At 31.5% G+C, this 21,802-nt stretch overlaps 1 long non-coding RNA gene across 1 annotated transcript in view; it reads right to left on the reverse strand.

Moving 5' to 3' along the window:
* Positions 1–21,802, reverse strand: part of LOC145270647 (uncharacterized) — a 109,220-nt gene that overhangs the window by 68,314 nt on the left and 19,104 nt on the right. The gene's annotated exons all lie outside the window — the stretch shown is intronic.

The raw sequence follows: 21,802 nt of genomic DNA on the forward strand, positions 1-21,802 counted from the left end.
GTCATTGCAGTGGATGCAGTCATGAGATTCAGAGTTTATATCCGTTGCGATTACCACATGATGATGGTCAGAAGAATAGTTGGCCGAAACGTCGTAAAACAACGAATAAAAAAGATGAGGATAATTGTTTGCAATAAATAAAATTAATAAATAATACTCATCTCAATGAATTCCAATTAAATAATATATACCATTCGCTATGGACCAGACCATGGAAAATCAGATGATAAACATGAATTTATAAGACCAAAAAATTCAACCTTGATCGCCCTTCGATGCCCGTGGTGCAGTTGATAGAGACGTTGAATCTCTATGGTTGCAGGTGATGATTGTCTGGAGATAGCAGTTTCCATCCTCCCCAAAGCCAGCCAGATTCTTACTTGACCAAAAACGTGGTGAGACGACAACAACTACAGAAGGCATTAATTGCAGTGGATGCAGTCAGGAGATTTAGAGTTTCTACCCGTCGTGGTTACCACCTGACGAAGGCCAGAGGAATAGTTGTGAAACAACAAATAAAAAAGATGATGTTCGCAATAAATAAAATTAATAAATAATACCCATCTCAATGAATTCCAATTAAATAATATATACGTCTTTTTTAATTTACCTGTCTCTTTCATAGAAATGGTGACATTCTGCATCACTGTCATACCCGTTGCCCATAAAACCAATTGGATGTAACCATTTTAGGATTTCTTACACAATGCACCCTTTGAAGCATGCACACTTGCTAGCTAAGTATCAATTTTCACTACAAAGTAAAATAAGAAAAACTAAAAAGCCATATTTTTGTAATGTATGTGGCTCTTATCTGACTAGAAAACATAATATGATCCTTTTATTTTCTTTAAATAAACATTTTTTTTATTCTTATGTAAATCTTTAAAATGAAAGAACATACAACTTTTATACCGAGGTGACGTCTTAACAGTTTTTATGAAATCAGCTTCAGACAAACATGCGAACAACTATTTTAGTCCTTCTTTCTATTTTTGTTACTACCGACCCTTTGAAACACGTACACATGCTGACCAACTAAGTTTTGATTTCCCTACAAAGTAAAATAAGAAAAACTGAAAATATTTGTTGTAATGTGGCTCTTCTGTTTATATTAAATCAGCTTTAGACAAACATGCGAACACAAAATTGTAGTTTTGAGATTTTGTAAATGTCTGGTATCTGCTAGTATGTTCTATTCACAAATGATAAAACTTTTGAAAAGGTAAAAAAACATATTTTGGTATTCTTGTTATATGTGTGTGTTGGTATTCTTTTTATATATGTGTGTTTGTATTCTTGTTATATGTGTGTTTGTATTCTTGTTATATTTGTGTGTTGGTATTCTTGTTATATGCGTGTGTTTGTATTCTTGTTATATGTGTGTGTTGGTATTCTTGTTATATGTGTGTGTTTGCATTCTTTTTATATGTGTGTGTTTGTATTCTTGTTATATTTGTGTGTTGGCATTATTGTTTTATTTGTGTGTTGGTATTGTTGTTATATGTGTGTGTTTGTATTCTTGTTATATGTGTGTGTTTGTATTCTTTTTATATGTGTGTGTTGATATTATTGTTATATGTGTGTGTGTTGGTATTATTGTTATATGTGTGTGTTGATATTGTTATATGTGTGTGTTTTTTTTTTAATTTGATACATCTCAATAAAACGTTTTAAAAGTGTTTTTTTTTAATTTAATACATTCAATAAAATTATTTTATTTTTATACCAAGTTTTTATGTCTAAATATCTACTTAAGGTTTTAGCCTTTTATCATTGTTGTTTTCATATATATGTTTATTGTGCATGATTCTTTAAATACAAGGAAGCTTCAATAAGTAATGATATTGACCCTCTTCCGTTTGTTTGATCTCGTAGAAATGTTACATATGCAATAATGTATATGTCTATGGGTTATGTGACAAATTACTAACCTACACTAATAGTTGTTCTTGATTTACAAGTTTTTAAAATTAATTAAGTGTGAAATGGAGCCTGCCAAGTGTCATGCAGTGATCAGTTGTCCTATTTGAAATCATGCACGCCACAGGATACTTTTTGATGAAATTAAAAGAAACGATGTCACATATTATTCTTGTAAAACGTTGTCATGTGAATTCCAATATGTTATGAAATCTATAGCAGCAGATTCGAGATCTGGTAGCCCTCCATCTGCTATTGATGAAGCAACTCTAAACAATGCGGAGGCTCATTTTTTGAAGATTTATGCTTAAGTATTCGCCAAATCAAAAACAGGTCATGATTAGTGCAGGATCTGTTGAAACTATCTGATGGATTCCTAGGTTGCTGACAAATTTCCAGAAGCAAAAACGCATTGAATATCATACTGCACCGAAGCAAGATTCACTCTAGATGTGTTAAACTGGCTTCCACAATTTACAGGAGTTTATTATGCTTAAATTTTCAGGAAATTAAATAAGTTATCAAAATCATGAGGGCCTGATCAGCAAATATCCTCCTGAAAAATATCACTTCGGTCCATATCACACAATGTTTGAGATCAGAAGCGAAGACGTCCATGAATTTTTCCCCGCTCACTTGGCAATACCTTGTATCATCTGATTTTTACCTCTGCAAGCCAGCAATTTGTTTTTGAAAGCGTTTTCAGATGATACGGCTTGATTAATGAATGTCTGCGTTTTCTACAAAAACGGTCTCCAGAGATGCATTAAACTATGCGAGAAATATGAAACTCTGTGATGTTCTTATCTGGAAAAAACTAATAACTGTGCTAATTTTCGTCGTTCTACTTATATGAGAAATTAGACGAGGTCGTTACCAACATTAACGAAACCGATCGTGTGAACGATCTTATTCGAGTCACCAACGATATGACATTTCTTGTTAAATCATTTCTTAATCTCTTTCTTTTGTTGAGGGAACGAAAACATGAAATAAAGTTAACAAAATGTTAGACATTTTCATTAATTACACTTTGGATTAAATAGTTTTATTTTGCACTTGTTATTTTTTCATGTACACACGTAATTTGCAATTAAAAATATGTTTTTCTTCAATGACAATTGTAGATTGGTTGTGACGTGCACATTTACTATAAAAGAAATCAATTAAACACTACTGTATATTACGCTCACCAGTTAGCAAGTGCTAATTAAAAACGTAAACAGAATTTTTGACATGGAAAAACTGAAGGAAACAAAATTTATAACAAAACATGTTCATATCTACAATTTTCTAAGAATACAAGTCATTTTCTATAAGTAAAGGTTCTTTATTAAAAGTCGTGTTTGATACAGAAAGCAAAGTAATCACAAAACTTAGAGATGTATAAGTTAATATGTTCATAGTGTGAATAATATGCACATGTAAATAATATATGTGTATGAGTGCATGACACTGGGTATTTACCTTGTTCTGTTTGCTTCGTCACATTTGTTAAGCCATGTATTCCGATAGTCTGTGAAATAATTAGTTGAGGTGATGAATCCACGAGTGACTGCGTCTATGAACTGCTGAAAAGCCTGGGCCGCATTTCTCAATCTGATAGACATTCTAATGCATTCAAAAAATCTGAATGGAGTTGGGATGGCGGTTTAGAGGATGTCTTCAGGGTCAAGAGGCCAATTTGGGAGAAAATTGATTTTTCGTTGAGCGAATTGAAAAATAATGCAAGTGAGCTATCTGATAGTTATCCGGTACTTTCGGCTGTTATTGCTCTATAATCACCACAAGGGCGCCAATCAACCAATCTGTTCTTAGGAAAAATGAGGACAACTTGCTTTGTGACAGACTAATGATGCCTAAATCCAGCATGTGTTTAGACTCTTATTTTGCTCTCTTTAAGTGATTGGGTCAGAATCTGCACAGGCAGGCGCTTATGGGCGGACCTTGCGTCTGTATATACTATGTATATGATGAGTGACGTCATGATTGACAGTATCGTCCATGGGGACACGCCGCGTAATGTTTGGAAAATGTTGAAGTATTTTTAGTGCATGTGTCGTTTGCGTTTTTTAGATACGACGGCTTATTTTTTTGCTGATTCTGCCTTGCACTGATAGTCTAGTATTGTTATTTATTCGACCGCATTTGACGTCGACAAGTATACCACAACAGTGTAGGAAATCTGACTCTAGAATCGTAAATGGGATCTTTGCCACTGTAAATATCCATTGATATGTGCCTTTCAAGCTTATTATCGATTTGTGACCGTATGTTGGAATGGGGGAGTGGTTCCCAGCTTGTAAAAAGACCGCTGTCTGTGTGTGTTGTTTCTTTATTAGTTTGTTTGCGATAACGCTCGCTTCTGTTCCTATATCGATGAGAAAATGTATGCTGTAATTCCTGTGACGTAGAAAGTCCAACGCATACAAAGCCAAACGTGTCAGTATCTCTTAGCCATGGTTCCTGTTGATTTAGATGTTTGTGTAAAAAGGATTTTTGTCGACTCAGCGTCTGATTTCTAAACTCCTCTATGAGTTTAACTTTATTTTAAACATCTCTTTGACGTCCGTGTTGTCTTTATCGACTTCAGGTAAGAGGAATTGGCGGGGTTTGAGGTTGGTTGACTGAGAAGAATGACGCTGTGACTTCTATTATTTTCTCAGCAAGGTTGACCAAGCCTTTGACCGGTGTTGTCTCCTGAGTGGGCGTGAGTATCATTTGAACTGCAGGCGGCAATCTATTGATAATTAGTTGCTTCAAAATATCCGTTCAAGTGGGTTTTCGCCTAATAGATGCTTCGTTGTTTTTAAGAGTTGAGACAGCTTCTTATCGCCTTGGTCCTATTCCAGAGACGCTTTTGTTGTCAATCCGACTTTCATTTAATCAATTGTACCTTAAAAATGTCGTATGTAACTAATCCAGGTGGGACCACGATTAAGTCGCGCACTTCAGACAGTACCTTTTTGTGATAGTGAAAACATGATGTGCTTGAGCTTGGTAAAGCATGCAGCAAAAACATGAAGCATTTATAAGAAGTTGTGCAAAAAGCAGGCAGAAATGGCTGCATGGAGAGGGGCAGAGACAACGTGCTGGTGCAACACCTTGTATAACGACGGAGACGCAGAACAAGAAGTTACAACACAGTGCCAAGACACTCCAAGTTGAAGTTTCGCCTCCTTTAGGCATGGAGTCAAGAAAAAGAATCAAATGGCCGCCTGCCAACAAGGAAGCGTTGCCAAATTTGGACAATGATATTTGCGAATTATTGCAACTAACCGGGCAAGGAAGCGTTCAAAATCAGTTAAAATATATAAACACAATTATAACTAACATGGCATCTGAAAGTTTTGGTTATGTACTTTAACTTTAGTAATTTAAAAGTCATCCGTTACTTATGATAGTTTTGTTGTAGTTTAACTTTAAGTTAAAATCCACCAGTCCAATACGACAGTTTTAACTTTTTATATATTTTTGTTTTAATCAATTTAGTTAAATGACGCAATAAAAGTATCCACTCGATAAGAACATATTTTATTTATTCGAAAACAAGGTTCTTTTTCCTTCGCTGACTGACAAATAGCAAGAAGAACAGAAATTTTAAATTCTGCCAAGAGAACAGTAGTACAAATCTTTACAAGGACTTGTAAGATTGTAGGATGAAAGGTCGGGATGACGATCTGATGAGTAAGAATCCGAAATCAGTATTTGAATGTATTTTGAGAAACCAGATTCGATAAATATTGAGTTTAATATGAAACAATTTAAAGATTATACTTGTAGTTAAACTATGCGTATATATTAGTTTACAGTGGAATTGGTTTACAATATCCCGGCTTGCATAAATAAAAAAATATATTAATAAACGTGAAGTTGAACACCCTTAAATAAGTGAAATATAACCTTTAATTTTGTTTAGTAAAAAATCATAAAATAAAATTAATCAATAAAATGAAAATTAAGAAATCTCTCATATTTAGATAAGTATACACAATTTTGATATTTCAGGATGACATCACAAATGATGAAGATCTGAAATACACAGATTGGTAGAACTAAGTAAACGGAATATTTACAGTCACATAACATAACAAGTATAGCTGTGGTACATATTTCCCTATCTCCCCCAAATCATTAGTACAATCCCCGAGGGATGGAACAAGGACTGATTGTAGATGACTGTCAATGTACGTAGGTGAACACACAAAAAATTCACATTGCAGGAGATAGTTTGGTGTCCTTATCCTAAATGTTCCTGTGTTGCATGCTGGGATGCATCAGTGTTGAGTTCTCATTATGAACCAGTATTACCAGTGAGCAGTCGTTTGACGGTTTTGACACCAATCCAAGGCCAACAATTGCTGTGTGGGAAAGCAACGAATGATAGGCAATGTACATCCCAATTTTGTAGGAATTGCTTGGTGAACTCGGATATTTCTATCAGAAGACACCTCGTCCGGTATACCAAATGTGACGAATGTTCGAGAGAGTCTATTAGACTATAAGTCACACCTGCGGTTCTTTCAACTATGGGCCAATTGGAGTATTTGTAAACAATGACTAAGTAGCTGATACCTTTAAAAGTGGAAGACGTCAGCACATACACACCGAAATTGGCTGGATAGATGCGTGGTGTCGGTTCTATAATGGGTCGAGAGGGCCCCATCTGGTTGCAGTAATTACAGTTGTTTCGGGTGGTCATGACAGCAGGGGGTGATCATCCTGTGACAGAATATGTATGCTTCATAGATGAGGTTCCTTGCATCGAGGACGTCCGGTCTCGGATCAGAGGGGACGGTAATATGCTGCAACAACAGCTGATTTAAGCTGAGAAATGAGAGTTGGGCAAAATCCGAGATGTTCATAATCGTCAAGGGGGACTTATGTCGTGATGTTCATAAATGGTTGAGACTGTAAATTTTTTTCGGTCAACACGTTGTAGATGGTTCAAGGTCAAATTTGCGTGTGTTGTGGTGTCAAATATAGCTTTATTCCACACAAAGGATGTCAAAAAACGGCTGCTTCATGTTCTATGCATGTTTTTACGATGTTTGTTGTTGCCGGTGATTTCCGTTTTTGTTCAGGCATGTAGTGATCTTTACGAACACATTCTTTGCATCACATGACTGTAAGTTGGACATTCTTTTCTTCAGACACTTGCAAAGGATTTTTTGCCATGTTCAGTCTTTCCACAGTAATCGCATGTTTTGGAGCTGTTTGTCGTATTAGTGTTATGGATAGCAACACTGTTCTGTCGCCCGTAAGTACTGGCAGCAGCTGCAGCACCATGAGAATCATGTAGTCGGGATGCTGAGCACTTTCCGACTCCTTTAGCTTTGACGAATTGAAAAACCTTCTCTAGAGACTGACTTGGGTTTTTGTCACCAAAGTGGTCCAGCTGAATACCTGTATTCTCAAGGGCACGAAAGAGTAAATCTCGGAGGAGGGTTTTCATGTAGTTCACCTCTTCGCCGAACACACGTGTAGTTCAACTTTTCATCAAACACTTAATGACAAATTTGCACACTTCAGCTTGTCCTTGTAGATGATTAACAAAGAAGCAGATGATTTCGTCATGATCCTGGTACATGTTGTGTAGAGTAACACGTGACACCATGGTGTTCTCCTCTGACTACAAAAAGTCGTATAACTTTCAGCACATCAGCTTCTCATTTATCAGTTAATTACTCGTCTGCAGTGTGAGTCAAGTCTTTGCGTATGGATTATTAGCAGTTGAACAATTAGGTACTTTCCTGTGATTTTGGTTGACGCGATATAGTTTCTCAATCTAGTGATGAAGCAGGACCAGTCTTCATTTGAATGATCTAGGGATACAGTAGGCCACTTCACTTTCTCGACGCTTGCAGCCTGCAATAGGGCATTGTGCCAGTTCATTGTACCACAAGCATTGTGTGATCGGTATACTGGTTGATGCGAAGGAGTTTGTAGGATGGTTCTGCACTTAGAATCAGGCCAAGTCAATCTTCATCATCGATAAGTATAAACTATTTTGATATTGTTTCAGGATGAGATCACAAATGATGAAAATCAGAAATACAGATTGGTAGAACTAAGTAAACGTAATAATTGTAGTCACATAACATAACCAGTATAGCTATGGTACATATTTCTCTCATATTAAAAAAACATCAACACACACACACAAACATATATATATATATATATATATATATATATATATATATATATATATATATATATATATATATATATATATATATATAGAATATGATAAAAATGGCACATTTATAAAGTATATTGTTCACTTAATAATCGATAAAAACATCACATTGATTAGATAATTACCTGATTTTTGGTAGATTTTTAAAGAAATACTCCGTCAAAACAAACCTTTTGTCCCTCGCTGAACTAAATAAATTTAAAATAAAAATCTAATAATTTGTGTACGTTTTCATCGTTCCTTATTTCTATTCATTATTATGAGTATTCGTTTATTAAATGTACTTATCTCCTTTGTATTTTTACGTATTAATCAAAACATGTCCTTTGTTTTTAGTTTTAGAAAAATATGTTTGACTTAACCATTATATATGATGCGTTTTCTTGTTCGGTGAAGTGTGTGAGGGAAAAGGGCTGCTAAACTCAGGTACGTGTAAAATGAATGGCCGATTCCCAAAATGCATATACATTTGATCCTTTCATTTTTAAATTCACCAAAATTCAGAAAATGAACCAATTTTTATGAAATTTTCAGTATTTATTAACCATCATAAAATATACTTTTAAAGTTTTAGTGAAAATGTATTATTTTTTGTAAACAAAACACTTTTACTAAAGTTAAAATTTTAAAACTAAATAAAACTAAATAAAAATGACTTAACTCTAGAGGTTATTTAGGAAACAAAACCTATACTTCTTCATCGTTCAATGAAGGAGAAATCTTTCTACTGGAGCAATTTTAATTTTTATTCTGATTTAAAGTGCCTCTATTTGGGGAGCCTGATTATGCATATATATATATATATATATATATATATATATATATATATATATATATATATATATATATATATATATTGCTTATGAAAAAAAAACACTTGCAAAATTCATTGTGCACTTAAAAATCAACGTTAAAACACATAGAAATTTACGAGACTAAAAAACAATTTATGCCTGTCGAGTCTACCATACTTTGTTCAAGTTATCATCAAAATGTCATTTGGCCACGATAAATGATTGAATATGGATAAAAGATGCAATCATTTGAAATGCAGGTACTTATATTATAGTTTTTTTTTTTGTATATCTTTATAGCAAATAATCCTAAATCTTATTTATACAAAAACAAAAAATAATAAACAAATTTATTGCTCGAAAAACCTTTAAAAACAAATATTTAATTATGTTATCGCTCTAGACAAAAATGTCGGCTTTTGTACTTTTTAGGAAAATAAAAATTTTAAATTCCATTAAATATAGTAGAAATATTTTACATTTTCTGGGGGAAAAAAGTTACTCATAAATAAATGATTTTAATAAATTTAATTTCGTTTTAAAAAACGACAACTTGTCTATACTAAAATGTTGGTGAGGGGGATGCTATTTAATTTTTTTGGCACAAACAAGTGTATTTTTTTAAATTCAATATCTTAAGATTATACTTTACTAACTATCTTTGAAATAGTCTCAGAAAACTAATATTTATCTTTCAGTGAATTTAGATGAATGTGTCAGTTTCATTTCTCCTAAACTGCACAAGCTCCAGATTAACTTTAGGCTTTAATCTTTCAAGCACAATTAAAAAATAACCAGGGATTGTAAGTAAATAAATAAATAAAAATACGAACATGCGGCTTAAAAAACTATCAGTTTCCGCCATTAAATTGCACGCGAATTAAAGAAATAATAAAGATGAAACTTGTAATCTGTTCTCTCTCATGTAAATATTAAAATGTTAAATAAAATAAAACTAATTTTATCTGTGATATTCAGTAAATATATCGGCTCTATTTCGAAATGATTTTTTTTATTTTTCCTCTTCAAATTTTTTTTCCCCTCTTCAATTTTGTTTTCTGCGAACTTGCTCTTCCGTTCGTCATCTTGAATGTTAACTTGAGCTTGTAAAGTCAATCACATTTGAAAAATCGTTTCCTTTATAAAAGCAGATAAAGTAAATCGAAAGCAGATTATAAAGCAAAAACGTAAGTATTACTACATGAACTTAGTATCGATTTTTCACATTTGCAGAATACGTTAAAAATGTAAGGGAGATAACTACATTTACTGAGCGAATAATCCTGAAATTTTGGTAAATTTATACAAACACCGTGACAGCGAATTAACCCTAACCCTAACCCTAACCCTAAACCCTAACCCTAACCCTAACCCTAAACCCTAACCCTAACGCTGTCACGGTGTTTGTATAATGGTAAATTTATACAATATATATTTCGGTGTTGATTGTTTTTTTGTTATCAATATTGACTTAAACATTTAAAAAAAAACATAAAAAGACAACGGCCAATGTCTAGAATACCTTTAAACGTTTTGGTAAATTATTACTTACTTTCCACAATCGTTAGGCACTTCCAAACGATTGGGAAGAATGGAACACATAATCCCGTGAAGTCAAACTTGTCTTAACTATACGAAATATGGAACAGCAGAAGCGACTTCATGATTTTTAAAACCTTTGTTTATCTTCTTCAAACTGCAATTAATAATTAATCTTTTTTATAATTTTGTTAGGTTTTAAGATTTACACAGTTTAACGATTAATAATATTATAAACATGTGTATATTAAATATGAAATACGGTTTTACTAAATATGTACGACTGTTCATTTGGTTAATTTTTTTTATTCTTTATTTGGTAAAATGAGACAAACTAGATTGGTCTACAAAATGTTTATTTTTTTGCAATAATATTTTTCAATCGGTTTTAATCTTGCCATAAAATAGTTGGCAAGAGGCATGTTTATATTATAATTTTATATTAAAAAAAAATTAAACACCGTTAATTAAAAGTTTATGTTGTAACCGAACATTTTATAAGAATGGAATTGTAATAGTTTTATTTTTTTTATTATTAAGTTTAAGGTAGTTTGTTTTTCTTGGTAATTCAACTTATAATAGTAGATATTAATTAACGACGCTGTAAAAACAATTTTCAGAATATATATTTTTTTTAATTTAGGCAATATCTTCATTTTTAATGTGTTTTGTAAACTGCACAAGCATCAGATTTACTTTAGTCTTAAATCTTTCAAACACAAAAAAAAAAAATAACCAGGAGTCTTAAATAAATAAATAAATAAATAAATAAGAAAAGGCGGCTTAAAAAACTATCAGTTTCCGCTATTAAATTGCACGTACAACCAATAAGAGAATTAATAAAGATGAAACTTGTAATTTGTTCTCTCTCATGTTAAAATGTTAAATAAAATAATATTAATTTTATCCGTGATATTCACTAAATAGATGTTAACTCGAGCTTGTAAAGTCAATCACATTTGAAAAATCGTTTCCTTTATAAAAGCAGATAAATTTAATCGAAAACAGATTATAAAGCAAAAACGTAAGTATTATTGTTACATGAATTTAGTACCAATTTTTGCGCATTTGCAGAATACGTTAACAATGTAAGGGAGATAACTACATTTCCTAAACGAATAATCTTGAAATGTTGATTTATTCTTGAAATATTTTCAGTGTTGATTGTTTTTTGTTATCAATATTGACTTTAACATTAAAAAATAAAACATTAAAAAAAAACAACGGTCAGTGTCTAGAATTACCGTTTTGGTAAATTATGACTTATTTTCCATCTTTATAATCGTTAGGCACGTCCAAACAATTGGGGAGAACGGAGCAAATAATCCCATGACGTCAAACTTATATATGGGGCAGCAGAAGCGACTTAATGATTTTTAAACTGCAGTTAATAATTAATCTTTGTTATAATTTTGTTTGGTTTTAAGATTTACACAGTTAAATGATTAATAATATTAGAAACATTTGTATATTAAATATGAAATACAGTTTTACGAAATATGTACGACTGTTAATTTGGTTAATTTTTTTATTCTTTATTTGGTAAAATGGGATAAACTAGATTGGTCTAAAAGATGTTTATTTTTTGTGCAATAATATTTTTCAATCGGTTTTAATCTGGCCATAAAATAGTTGGGAAGAGTAATGTTTATATTATAATTTTATATTAAAAAAAATAAACACCGTTAATTAAAAGTCTATGTTGTAACGGAACATTTTAAAATAATGGAATTTTTATGTTTTTAATCTTTTAAAAATGAATTAATTTTTAGGAAGTTTCTTTTTCTTGGCAATTCAACTGATAATAGTATATATTGATTAGAAAAAAAAAACGCGATTTAAAAATAAATATAGTAATATAAAATTTATATCAATTTTTTATTGCAACTTCAAGTTTTTGTTCAGTACGAATTTATCATTTACCAAAGAAAAATAATTTTATAAATTTTAAATACTTTAAACTAATGTTCTTTATAGTTTACAAAAAGAAAAAATAATTTTATAAATTTTAAATACTTTAAACTAATGTTCTTTATAGTTTACAAAAAGAAAAAAATATAAATCTTAAATGTTTTTCATTGTTTAATGTTTTTTTTTCATCTTTTTTTCAATTTTCTCAGTGGATTATTATCATTAATCTATTATTTTATTTTCAATACTTAAAGATAAAAAAAACAACGATCAATGTCTAGAACCTGACGTAAAGCAAAAAAAAAAAACTCCATCAAAATCTTTACAATGAAACTTTTATAGTCTTTTGGGAAACGAATATATACTTCAAAAGTGGCGCAGAGAATTATATTTCATGATATGATGAAATTACTTTTTCCAAAAGTGGGGATCATTTTTTTTATAAATTTAATGTAAAATGAGCGGTACCGGTGCACTAACAGTGTCAGAAATTTCGTGAAAATAGTGAATAATTCCACCCCATCTTTCCAAGCTTATAACTCCTCGAAAAATGTAATTCAAGCCCTAATTTTTTTTCAATTAAAGGATCAAGGACCAAGGTTTTATTAAAAAAAACAAAAACAAAAAAACAATGTGTTTTTAAAAAAAAAAAAGGTTATAAACTTCGGACTTTACAGGTAAATTTCTAAAAAAGGGATTTTTTTGTTTTAAATTTGAATATATTATTTATTGACCTTTTCTCTTCAATTTGTGATATATAAAACTATTAAACATAAATTAATTATTTACTTTTTAAGAGAAACTTGAAAATGTGTGACACTTACACAAATGGGGGGGGCGTGAATTTACAAAAAAACGTTTGTCTAAAATATTATATTCGGTTTATTGGAAAGAACATAAAATTTCACATTGACCCTGAAAATATCGTAAAAATAGACTCAATAGAAAAATTTTGATGGATTTTTAAAGTTTAAAAATTGAAAAATATTGAGTTCGGAAAATTCATTACTGTTTTTAAAAAAATATATATTTCTATTACTTTTAAAACAACTGTAATAGTTTATTTTGGAAGTATAATCCATAAAGAAAATAAATAACCCACTTTTAACAGAGAAATTACGAGATTTTTATATTTTATTCGCAGTTTCGTGTAGGGGTGTCAAAAATTCCTACAAAAATTCTGATACTGCTACCGGTGCACGTATTTGATCCATGCTGAAATATTTTTAGAAAGTCATTCTTAACAAGAGGAGGGTGTTTTGTTCCTATTCTGTACTTTAACCTGACAATGTAATAAAAACAGATATCATAAAACTTTAATTAAATTTGAAAAAACTAATTTATAATGAAAAGTGATACCCCACTTTTTAAAAAGTACCTTTTTTCATATCATGAAAACAATTTCTTTGCACCACTGTTAAAGCATATATTCGTTTTCAGCACCCCTGAAAACTTATAACAGTGGTAATCGTACAAGTTTTTTGGGGGGTGGGGCGAAAGAATCTAGACATTGACCAGAACAACTTTATAGTTTACCATGAAAAAAAAATGAATATTAAATGATTTCCACTGGTTTAAAGTAAAAAAAAAAATGTTCGACGCATGCATGGAAGTGGTATGCTCATGTGTACTTGTCACTAATCTAACAGATTTTCCAAAAAAAAAAAAATCAATATTTACAATTTTTAAGTTGTGTTCTGTTTCTAATACAAAGTTCTAGTAAATCGATCCCCCCAGTTTGGAAAAATCGACTTTTTCAGCCAATTTTGCGACATTAGCCATTTTTTTTATTTTTAGCCTATTTTATATTTAGTCGTTTTGTCCTTTCTTTAATTAAATGTTTGTATTCTTGACTAGTGCTTTCAATCTGAGGGATCGATGTATCAGAAATTTTGTACACATGTAAGTATACCAAAGAATTTTCCTGTTAATTAATTTGGAAATGTAGTTATCAGATTTTCTGTTTGTTTGTTTTAAGAATGCTGATAATTAAAGAAAATTTGTTGTATTTTTAAGTTTTCTCAAAATACTTTCAACAAACTTTGACTAAATAAAAAATAATCATGATTTTTAAACAAATTACAATATTATGGTTCTGAATTTTTTTTTGATGAGGAATGATTCTTTGTATTATTTATATTATTGAGACTACTGTTCTCATCTTAAGTGTTATTTATTGTGCAAACATTGTAAAAATAACACTTAAGATGAGAACAATAGTCCAAATAATCCAAATGATACGAACAAATCACGTTTTTTTTCTTTACATGTATTTTTACATGTCGAAAACCTGTTTTTGTTTTTCCTTGCAATAATTGAGATTCTATAATTAGTGGATTGTGATATGACCCTTAAATTTTAATTCTGTTTTGAAAAGTGAAGATAACATAAAATTAATTTATTTTGTATTTTGGGGACATAAACTTTGACAGATGAAAACAAAGTCATTATAAATGGGGCTTTCATAAGTAGATGTTCTGAATTTGTGTATGGAAAATCGTAACTTACTTGGCTAGCATGTGTGTATGCTTCAAAGGATTGGTCATGTAACAAAAAAGAAAGGAAAGAAAGCCTAAAATGGTTGACGGTCACTTATGTAATGCAGACGGTTTCTATTTTTGAAAAAAAAACGTGCTAAAAAGGGCATCGTTTCTCAGATTAGCATGAGGAGAAGCTGATCATTTTCTGACATGTGCAAAATCATCAAAATGGTTTCTCCCCCCCCAGTTTCCCTTCAAATCATGAGAAACTAACAAAAATTCTTCCTCTTCCCTTCCTCTTTCCACAGCAAACTTTATGTCTGCTTAAAAAATGAAGAACAAGAGAAAGAAGAGAAAATTAAGAATATGCAATCAAAAATGCAAATTGAACAATTCTCTTGGATAAATCATTATGAAATTGAGTTACTCACTGAATGTCATGGAAGCTACATGATTGATCCTAGTGTTGAGGTTATGGTTGGACTCTAAGGGTTTATGAAACGTGTTGAGGTTATGGTTGGAGTCTAAGGGTATATGAGACGTGTTGAGGTTATGGAGGGAGTCTAAGGGTATATGAAACGTGTTATGGTTATGGTTGGAGTGTAATAATATATGAAACGTGTTAAGGTTTTGGTTGGAGTGTAATAATATATGAAACGTGTTAAGGTTATGGTTGGAGTCTAATTGTATATGAAACATGTTAAGGTTATGGTTGGAGTCTAATGGTATATGAAACCTGTTAAGGTTATGGTTGGAGTCTAATGGTATATGAAACGTGTTAAGGTTATGGTTGGAGTCGAAAGGTATATGAAACGTGTTAAGGTCATGGTTAGAGTCTAAGGGTATATGAAACGTGTTATTGTTTACTTTCATATTTTACCTCTCTTATCACCAAAATTATGTGATTAAAAACAAGAAAATACATTAAGACGATTCTAATTAAAATACATGACTACTTTTACAAAACTGTAAAATTGACGTCCACTGGGGGTATTGGTGATTAGTCCTAGAGTGATATGATCACTGTTAAAATGGACCAATATTCTATAAGATATGCTATTGATATTCTTAACCAACACAATACCATGCAAATTAGCTCCTATTAATGAGAAAGGCTTGATTGTCGGCTCTTGCAGGAGTTGAGTGGCAATATATACGGAAACGTACTTTGCTTCAGTTGACTTTAAAGATGTCATGTCGAGGAACTTGATTTATATTAATCTTAGGTGCACGTTATTTACGGTTTTCTCCGTGACCCTTCCAAACTGATGTCTGCCACATTATTTAGGCTTTCAGAATTAAGTTAAACAAGAATAAGGGAATGCAGAAGAGATTTATTCAGTTTGGTATTCGTTCAAAATGACTGAGTAGTAGAGAGAAACCACATTCCAATTCTTTATTATCATTTTAATACATTGATACATTTATACCCTTTATTATCATTTATACCCTTTATTATCATTTTAATACATTGATACATTTATACACTTTATTATCATTTTATATTAATACATTTATACCCTTTATTATCATTTTAGTACATTGCTACCATTGATCATAAATATTTTTTCATATTTTTTATCAAAATCGATGATTACCTTGTGTGCATACTGCTCGAGTTAATAAATAATGTTTTATTTTAAATTTTGAACAAAAATAAAAGAGAATTGCAATGCTTTCTCACCAGAGTTTCTGCTGAAGGCTAATGCAAGGAATGCCGAAAAGATTGCAGGCTGTCAAATTGCAGTTGGGCTATACTACTAAATATTCATTGTGTTTGTGTTGTATTTGTGTTACACTAATGTTCTAAATTTATGATAAAATACAATTTTTCTTAGTGCAGAGTTTTTAAATTGATGTGAACACTAGGATACTTTCAATTTAGCTTCACTTTGCAGCTTTTGATAAAAATGATGAGTGCGAACCTTTTTGTGTTTTCACTATATATATATGTGTGTGTGTATATATATATATGTCTGTGTGTGTGCGTGTGTGTAGTGATAACATCCAGAAACAAAAATGTTCATTCATTTCCTACTAGGATTGTCTGCCAGGCCCGTAGTGCTATGGTTAGAGTACTTGGTTAAAATCAGTTGTAACTTACATACTTCTGAATGTTTCAGTTTCACTTTTCAGTGAGATTTAAAATAGATTATTTTGTAAGGCTTTTAAGCCAGTCATCAACACGAAAACATGTTACTCGCATGTACTAAATAAATGGTTCTATTCAAAATTCTGTACAGATTTCTGCATTCAAGAGAAAGGTTACCCAGATCGACAAAGTACACCTGAATAAGATCGGAGGTAACGTATGAACGTTGTGGTAATAACACCCAAGATGACACTCAAGATGAGAACAGTATTCTGAAGAATCTAAATAATATGAATAATCAATCCTCATCTCTAAAAAATGAAGAAACGTAAAGATTTTAGTTAAATATGTGGAAATAAAAACACATTAATTTTATTAACTAACCAGTATTGCATACAACTCTACTCATTTTTTAATTTCATTAATAATAAATGTTTTTGATATGTTTAATAAAAATAAATATGAGAAATTTAAGTGAACCACATGAAATATAATTTTTTAAATTTATTTTATATTTTCAGAATTTACAGTAATGAAAAGAAATTAATGGAGGACCTTTCTTTATTGGTGATTTAAAAAAGGTTTTAAATAATTTTAAATTTTTTATATAAATTTTCAAAGTTAAAATTTACTAGCTTGCCTATGATCATACACTACATTGTATATACATTTTGTGGAATCAGATGCAATCGAACATGGCTGATAAAGCATTTTCTTGTGAAGTATGTTGTTCTTCTTTTGGAGAGAAGTCAAGTTTGTGGCGTCATATGCTTACACATACGGCAGACAAACTACATTCTTGTGAAGTATGTGGTTCTTCCTATTTGTTGAGGCATATAACACATACTGGAGGAAATTAAAAGACGTTTCAGTTATACCAGTCATCATAGGAGCAACTGAGCTTATGAAAAAGAACTTTAAAAAGTACATAGCAAGCATACCCGGTGAACCAAGTGCAAGTGAAATACAAATGATTGCACTGAAAGGGACGACTAGAATCCTGAAATGATCTCTTGGTTGGACTCACTAAAATAGGGGTAAATGTCAGACATCTGGTTGGATGTCCCATCCCCTAGAAGAAAAAGTTTAAGAAAAATTTAAAAAAAAGACAAACCACATTCTTGTGAAGTATGTGGTTCATCTTTTGCACTAAAGGCAAATTTGTCGTGTCATATTCTAACACATACGGGGGAGAAACCACATTTTTGTGAAATATGTGGTTCTTCTTTTGCACTTACGTCAACTTTGTCGCGTCATATGCTAACACATACAGGAGACAAACCACATTCATGTGAAGTATGTGGTTCGTCTTTTTCACAGAAGTCAACTTTGTCGCATCATATGCTTACACATACAGGAGACAAACAACATTCTTGTGAAGTATGTGGTTCGTCTTTTGCACAGAAGTCAAATTTGTTGAGTCATATGACAACACATACAGGAGACAAACCACATTCTTGTGAAGTATGTGATTCTTCGTTTGCACGGAAGTCAAATTTGTCGAGGCATATGACCACACATACAGGAGACAAACCACATTCCAATGTAGTATGTAATTCTTCTTTTGAAGTGGAGTCAAATTTATAGTGAGGATACTAAAAAGATCTCTCGGTCGGTTTCAATAAAAAGCATGGAAATATTTGGAGCTAATTTCCCTGCCTCCTATCCAGCATTTGAAAGAAAGAAAATAAAAAAGAGAAAACCAACATTTTTGTGAAGTATGTTCTACTTTTGCATGGAAATCAAATTTGTTTCATAATATGAAAACACATGAGGAGACATTCTCGAGTGTCTAAGGTCTCACTGTACAGGGGTTTGCCAAAACAACCTGGTCTGAGGATACTTTCCCTAGAAATAAACGCTAACCAAATATTCAAAATCACATAGTATTCACTGGCCAAATAAGATCTCCCTATGGCTAACCCACATTAGCTTTTACGAGGAATGGTGAACCTTCTCCAAGTGATGTTACCTCAAGTAATACCACAAAGCTGGATACTCCACCAGACTAGACAAATTCTTGTCCTGGAATCCAGAAAGACCAAGAGACCAAAATGAAAGTATACTACAGCGTATGAAAATGGTAAATTGGTGATTTATGTTCTCAATTTCTTTACTAATCCAGTGTTTGAGAGATAAGAAAGTTCTTCCAAATGTCGATACCTCAAGAAACAAGAACCAGCAGAACAACCTCTATCACGCAAGTTGCCAACCATTTTAATCAAGACTGTTTTACAAATATGACAGAATTAGAAAACAATTCTGCTACAGAAATCACCCAAAAGATTTATTAAAAATACTTCAGAAGTTCCATTACAGAATATTGGAAAAAATGGGCCAAGCAATATTTTGACAAGTATTTTCTGGATTCATTCATCTAGGAATTTATAAGTTTGAAATACACAGAAATAGTGAGGGTGAACCATTTGACATCGAGTTGTCAGGTTCTTCTAGAGGATGGCTACTATGAAATAAAATAGAATGTATAAATATATCCACATGACGATCTATAACATGTTGAATATTGAATGCTGCAGCAAGTCATGGGAGCAGCAATTGGACATGTTATACACCATCCGCTATGACTCTCCACAATTCCTAAAACTACATGCCTTGAAACGAGCTGTTAAACCTGACATAATTATAAGAGAAAATAAGTAGAAAGTCACAACCTCAGAAGATAATGTCTTCAATAATACTAGGTTAAAAAGAGTGAGAGTAAAAAATAACAAAATACCAGGTTTTATGTACGACGTGAAAAAAATTGGAATCTGTGGAAAATTTCTATTTCAGTAATTATAGGAGAAACTGAAATTAAACAAAAGAATTTTAAAAACTACCTGGCAAATATACTTGGTGAACCAAGTACAAGAGAGATTAAAAATTTGCTCAAAAAGAGAAGTTAGAATCTTATATGATTGTTCGGTTGAAATGTATAAAGGCTGAATGCCTAGCACCCACTAGGATACACCATCACCAAATCAATTAAATTAAGAGACAAACCACATTCCTTCGATGTATGTGGTTCTTTGCATAGTAGGAACATTTGTTGTCCCAGATGCAAAAACATACGGAAGACAAAAGAACATTCAATATCTGTGCATTTCATATAGAGTTAAATGTGAGCCCTATGTAGGGAGCCCATTGACTTCTGAGAACTTCAACTGATCAAAATTGAAACAAAAGAGAAAAGTGTATGAAATATACTAACTGGTTTAATGAAAAATCTTCAGAAATATTTACACACAATTAGAAAATCAAATTTTTGCAATGAAGCAATAACAGGGATAATAACTGTCTATAAATATCTATATATTCTAAAAAAAATCACGTGTAAGCTACAGGAGAATCTCTTCAAACTAACTAAAATGTATAAGTAAACAATTTACCAGGTAAATTTCTCAAAACTTCCAACTCAAAAACTAAAGTCTTGTTTCAAAACTTCCAGCTCAAAAACTCAACACTCTTTCAAGTTCAGTTTCACACAGCTACGTACATAGCATGCCTTCTTACACGTCCATCCACAATTTTTAAAAAGTAAAAAAAAACATATTCTTGTTATGTGTGTTGGTGTTCTTGTGTTAAAAAATGTTATTCTCTCATGCAAAAACCTGGGAAACGAATTCGATACTTTGCTTATTAGTTTTTATTAGTGCTTATTAGTTTTTATTCTCGTGTAAATCTTTAAAATCACCCAAAAGAACAAACGTAACATCTTAACAGTTTTTACGTCTATTTTTAAATTCAATAAAACGCCTATTTTATATCGTGTATTCATGTTTAAATATCTACTTCATGTTTTAGCCTTTTATCATTTTTATCAGCATACATTTATTGTGCAAGATCTTTTTAATGCCATTGACGTTCAATAAGTAATGAGTCTGACCCACTTCCGCTTGTCTGAGCTAGTAAAAATGTTGCATAGCCACTTAGGTCTGAATGCTCTCCATCTGTCATTGATGAGACAACTGTCGGCCATTTGGAGGCAACATTTTTTGAAGATCCATGCTTGACTATTTGCTAAAGGGGATAATTAGTGCAGGGTCTGTGGAAACTACCTGATGGATTCATAGGTTGCTGACAACTTTTCAAAAGCAAAACCGCATTGATTACCATAGTGTACCAAAGAAGTATTCACTCTAGGTGTCTTAAACCGGTATCTACAATTTACATACGATAAAGCAAGAGTGTTGAACAACATCCAATTACCATTTACTTTTGCAGCATCTTGATATCAATACAAATTCAACAATTATAAACTGATTAGCCATATATAGCCCCGACGTAGATAGTAAGTTTTGTAGCAGTTATATTTTGTGTGGCTGCTTTATATTGTTTAAATTGTGCTTCTTTTTTCCATGGACCATTGCTGGATTAGATGAGGAAGAATACATTACGAAGTGCTTATTTATTATAAAGAAAATAAATGAAGCATTAATGAATATTGCAGTTATCAGTTAGCAAGTGATAATTTAATTAATTAATAGATTTTTTAAATAAAAATTGCGGAAAGCGAAATTTTATAACAAAGCCTGTTTATATCAACAATTTTATAAGGATATAATTATTATTTTCAATCAGTAAGATTTCTTTAATAAAAGTCGTTATACAAAAAGCAAAATAATCACAAAGTCGTGGTACAAAAAGCAAAATAATCACAAAGTCGTGGTACAAAAAGCAAAATAATCACAAAGCTTTGTAGATGTGTGAGTTAATAAGTTTCATAGTGTGAATATTATTCACATGTATGTAATGTATATATGTGAGTGCATGGCATTGTGTATGTGTGTTGATTTATCTTGTTATTTTTTTAGTTTTTCTATAGCTGTGATATACACATTTTGTGGTATTTCAGCCCAAC

This window comes from Euprymna scolopes, chromosome 46, assembly GCF_053919585.1.
Source record: "Euprymna scolopes isolate OS-2025 chromosome 46, ASM5391958v1, whole genome shotgun sequence".
In the NCBI taxonomy this organism is placed as follows: Eukaryota; Metazoa; Mollusca; class Cephalopoda; order Sepiida; family Sepiolidae; genus Euprymna; species Euprymna scolopes.